This window comes from Eleginops maclovinus, chromosome 1 (genome assembly GCF_036324505.1).
Source record: "Eleginops maclovinus isolate JMC-PN-2008 ecotype Puerto Natales chromosome 1, JC_Emac_rtc_rv5, whole genome shotgun sequence".
In the NCBI taxonomy this organism is placed as follows: domain Eukaryota; kingdom Metazoa; phylum Chordata; class Actinopteri; order Perciformes; family Eleginopidae; genus Eleginops; species Eleginops maclovinus.
The window spans coordinates 5,393,518-5,399,517 of NC_086349.1; positions in this window are offsets into that span (position 1 = coordinate 5,393,518).

Sequence of the window (6,000 nt, forward strand, 5' to 3'; positions counted from 1 at the left end):
GTGGTCTGTGTCCAAATACAGTCCCCACTTGTGAATTTCATTCATGCGGATGACAGATTGAGAACGTCTTCTTTTCAATTATACACCACAGATCAGATATCTTGCTGCTCTGACGGCTGGTTGCTGTTACTCATAGCTGTATCTGTATTGTATCACTTATAGCACTATAGTAGACTAGCTACTGGCTGTGTAAGACCAAGACCAGATCCTTTCGAATCCAAATCAGGTCCAAATGCAGACAAGACAAAGTCAAGACTGAGTCCAGAGCTAATTGAGTCACGTTCAAGACCATAATAGGCAATGGTCTTTTCAATGCTAACCCTTTGCCCTCTGAACACAGTTTGGATCATAGCTTATTTTGGAGAACACAGGGAAAATTGTAGCTAGTAGCAAAGTTTAATTTAAATTCCTGTCCCATAATACTTGTTTTTTGGGGTTACGCAAGTCACAATTACCGCTCTGCTATTCTAAATTTTTTTAAAAAGCCAAATGGCCCACACATTTGGGATAGGCACTACAAATTATGTATTTATAGCGATTTAACCTGTATTAATTTATGATTGGCAACTAATAAAATGTACATTTCTTTCTTAATTTTGGGTTAACTTTGTGAACATTAGCATTTATTTGAGCTGTCACTTAGAGGATTTATCTCTGTTTTTTCCCCTTATTGCTCTCCTTTAACACTACACTACATGTCAGCTTTTGAACTGTAGTGGAACATGTCATATTTTGCCAGACAACAAGGATGTAGTTTAGAACAAAACCAAGTCCAAATACAGACAAAGACCAAGTCAAGACTGAACCCAAAGCAAATTGAGTCACGTTCAAGACCATATTATGCAATAGTTTTCACATTGCTAACCCTTGTTCAAACAAATTTGATAACACAAAAGTTGTAATAAAGATATAATTAGAAAATCTAACAAAGCTTAAAGTAGTCCCATAATACTTAATTGTTTGCGTTGTGTGTCACATAAATCAAGACAGAGTACAACAAGGCACAAGCCCAAGAAAAGGTAAGATTGCCACTCCCTATCCAACATTAAACAGACATTCCGTGCAACAAGTATTAAGGGGAAGCACTAGAAGTTGTATGGTTGAAGTCATTCAACCTGCATGCATTGTTTTCTTTTCCACCTATAAAGTTGCATTGTCATATTAGCAGACATAAAGGTACATTAGCAATCATTTGGAGTTATCACCTGTTGAATTTAACCTTATTATTCCTATCCCTTTTATCTCAGATTGAGTGTCAAACTCTAAACCAAGCTAGGTGGGTTACAGACCATAAAACCACAACAATGACACATGGGAATGATAATTCCCCTGGGTGTTCATCACAGCCCACACCCCCTTATTACACACAGTCATTGCGTCTATGCTTTACGTACAACAAAATATGATATCTGTCTTTAGTATGAAGCGTGAACTGTCTGAATTGAATTGCCTGTCATGTTCTCCATTACTGGTGATCAGATGAATAAGCTTATTGCAGCAGAGTAACAAATGCAGCAGGTTAGCTATCATCAAATTCATTACTGAAGTAAGTATGTAGATGAACTCATTGCTGTAGCATATTTAACACTACTAAAGGGTGCAACATACTGTATGTGTTAAAGAAACATGTAATTTGCTATAAAATATGAATTAATTTACAGAGAAATTGTAGTTGGCAGAGGTGCCTCGACGGTAAGTAATCATAACAGGCAAAACATGAAACACATTCCTCTACTACATTTTCCAGATACTGGCTTGAATTTTACTATAAAAATATTTCCATTTTTTCAATACCTCTTGAGTGAAAACATTTCTCAACATATTCTGGGCATACAGATGTGTAGTTGTTCACTTGGGTGACCTACCAGAAGGAATAAAAGCGAGAGAAAGATAGCTTCTGAAAATAATAACTCTAGCAGTACAAAAGCAATTACTTAAGAGGTTGGATCAAAATCATTAGAGAAATTCATAAGTTTGAGTGACTGACATTTTTATAACACCAAGAAAACACTTATACAAGATCTAAATGGTAATAATATATATATTGAAATGAGAACTTTGTTTGTAGATATAACCTATACTATTGGGAACGCTAATTCTACTCACCTTGATTATATACAAGCAAAATACGTCATGCATTAATAAATTATCGCTTGTATCCATAGAACACAGATATTTACTTTATTATAACTCTACATCACATTATATCTGGCAACATTGAAGTGTACTGTCCTGATGTTGCTTTTTGTTGAGCCTGACCATTGGGTGACCCTATGGGGCTAACAAAATTCAACCACCGACCCAAACATAACACAGAAGACATCTTTAAAATAATCAAATCCATAGGAGTTATTATTATAAAACAATTTGAAGTGTACAAATATGCATCCTAGGATGAGAGGCAGAAACACAGCAGTTCCAACAACAGAGGCCTTCCTCTTCTGCTGCTAACTCCAGAGCCTCATTGTGATCTTTGTTGGATTTGTTGAGTATTCTGTGACCTTATTTTGAATATAGTTAACTGTGTGTGGTTGGAGGTGGAGGATTGAGGCGTAACAAATGGGGACTCGTCCATTTTGTGTTGTTAATTGTCTAAAGAAAACTCTGTAAAGTTTAAGTGGAAGAAAAATGAATGCATTGAAATTACTTTGGTCAGGTGGTCAAGACATTTTAAAGCTATAAAAAGCAATGAATAAGGTTGGAGTTAAGACCAAGACCAGTTCCAGATCAGAACAAGACCAAGTCGCAAATTGAGTAACCTTCAAGACCATACACACTGTAACTCACATTGTAAATAATGAAAGGCTGGCTGTACATGAATGAAAGGCTACAAGAAAACTAATTCCCCAATATACAGTGCCCTCCAGAATTATTGGCACCCTTTTACTGTCTTCAGTGTTTTCCTCATAATATTGCATTCAAGTAAAATTATTAAAATAAGAAAAAATGTGGACTTTAAATACATATTTCTCTGCAAATCATGTGTGCCACAATTATTGGCACCCCTTGAAAATCATTTGATGTAGATCTGACTGAAATATATTTCCAGTCATAACTTACATTTTTAGGTTCACCTGTTTGATTAAGAACTCTTAAGAGGTCAATCATGACTTCCTGTTTTACTGGGGTATACATATGAGGTGACACAGGCCAAAATTCCCTTTGTCATTCATCACTATGGGAAAGACCAGAGAACACAGTGATGATCTGCGAAAAAAAGTTGTTGAGATGCACAAATTAGGAAATGGATACAAGAAAATCTCGAAACAGTTGAAAATGCCCATTTCCACTATCAGGGCAATAATTAAGAAGCATCAAGCAACAGGAGAGTAAAGAATCAGCCTGGAAGAGGACGTGTGTGTACATGGACACCACACACCGTGAGGAGGATGGTTCGACTGGCAAAAGTATCTCCAGGGATCACAGCTGGAGAGTTGCAGAGGTCAGTTGAGTCTTGGGGTCAGAAAGTCTCAAAGCGACCATCAGACGCCACCTACATCACCACAAGTTGTTTGGGAGGGTTGCCAGGAAAAAGACATTGCTTTCAATTATCAACAAACTAAAGCGTCCACAGTTTGCCAAACGTAACTGGGACTTCGAATGGGACAGGGTTATATGGTCAGTGACACCAAAATAGAGCTTTTTGATGACAAACATCAAAGGTGGGTTTGGTGTAGACAGAACAATAGCCATACAGAAAAGCACCTCATACCCACTGTGAAGTATGGTGGTGGATCTTTGGTGTGGTGGGGCTGTTTTTCTTCCATATGCCCTGGACCTCTTATTAGGATACATGGTATCATGGCCTCTATCAAATACCAGCAGATATTAAATGAATACCTGACAGCCTCTGCTCGGAAGCTTAAGATGGGCCGTGGTTGGACCTTCCAGCAGGACAACGATCTGAAGCACACCTCAAAATCTATTCAAAAATGGTTTATTGACTACAGAGTAAACACTTTGCCATGGCCATCACAGTCCCCAGACCTAAATGCCATTGAAAATGTGTGGGAGGAGCTGAAGAGGATCTGGAGGTATTCTGTGAGGAACAATGGTCTCAGATCCCGTGCCATGTGTTCACCAACCTCATCAGGCATTACAGGAGGAGACTCAGAGCTGTAGTCCTGAAGGACGCTGCACAAAATATTAAATGAAGGGGTGCAAATAAGTGTGGCACACATGTTTTGGAGAAAAATATTTATTTAAAGTCAACATTATTATTATTAAAATAAATGTACTTCAGTAAAAAGGTTAGATTTGTGTTAATGTTTTGAATGAAATATAATGAGGGAAAACAATAAAGACATTTTTTTCAACTTGTTTTGCTCATTTTTACCAAAGGGTTGCAATAATTCTGGAGGGCACTGTATATTTTTCAGAGCTGTATATTGCTACCCAACAGTTCACCATGTATCCACTAGATGGTAGCATTGATTAGACCTAGCGAACCAAAAGCTCATGCCTTTATAATTACTTTCAGAACTATTTTCTAAAACAATCAATTGCATGGCAGAGTTCTCACTTAGCAGCCACATTATACTGTTGCTAAAAACAGACCCCAGTGGAGAGACTTTATTTTTCAAGAAAACTTGGACAGTTTGCTGCAGTCCAAACAAAGAGGCTTGTACAAAAAGTTTGAGATATTAGAGTTGACAAGTATGAAGAGCAATTTTCAAAGATCTTAAAGTAGGAGAGTGGCAACGGCAGGAAGTCCTGGTGGTTTGGACAGCATGGTGGTCTATTAGGCTGATATGTCCCTAACAGGCTTTAAGTCATGTACTTATTTAAGTTTTTAGTAACATGATCCATGCCATAGTTATAGATTCCTTTATCCTTCTATTCAGAGGTCCAAAGCCCCCTGGAGGTTATGGAAATCTGGTTTACAGCCCCTCACTGTTTATTTTCAACACATATTAACTTTAATCAAAACCAGGAAAGACTTAAATTGCCTTTCCTTATGTTTGGATATACATTACTGTCTTTTAAAAAAAAATCTGTACACTATGTATCATGTGGTGTTCTTTGGCTTCAGATCACTGTGGCTGTGTGAGCCCTGGCATTTTCAGCACCTCATTAACGCCTCCAGGCAGACATTGTGCACATGCATACAGAGAGAAATATACTGTATATATAGAAATATATATGATCACACACACACGCCAAAGACATTCTTTGCACTGCAGAGCTGCTCAGAGCTGGATAGAAGTAGGGACTTGCCAGAACGTAGTTTCATAGCTGTTTTGTAATTTCATCTCTATCCAAATTGCTTGGCTGGATTATTATCGCGTTTAGCGGTTTATATATAAAACTATACATGACATGTATACACTAGTTAATGCTGGTGATTTAGATCAGATTATATCCACATAACATTCCATCACTGCAGTGAAAAAAAACATAGGACAAACAGCTCTTTTTTATATATCCTTAGAAATTATTTTTAGATATAAAAACACCAATTAGCCAAAACAATTACAAATGAAGAAAGTTCTTCAACAACTAGACGAAACCTGCCCAGGGTTTATTAAAAGCGTTGCACAAACAAAATGCTGCAAATTAAAGACAATACTGCACAAGGATAGATTATGCACACTGCTGGGACTGGAGAGCTTGTTGACTAGCTAATTTAGCTATCCCTGAGTGCTAAAATAGTGATATTGGAAGGAATCATGCTATCACATTTTTTAAGTAAGACAATAAAACTAACATTTTTGCTAAGTTCCCAACAACAATGACAATTGGCCATTTTTACAATCCCGAAAGACAACAAGCACTGGCTGACAACCAGCACTGGCTGTGTGCATCACTTTTTAGTTTCCCTGTTTCCGTTGTGTTTTCATTTGCATGTATTTAGCGCATTTGCACCTGTTGGCCACCGTATTGTGCACATAGTAGATGGGAAACTGTTAACTCACCTGGTTTTTGGATTTTACTCAAAAAGATAATATGGACATTTGAGAACTAAGAATTTGTCCTCTTTAAGATGAGGTTCCAGCAGCA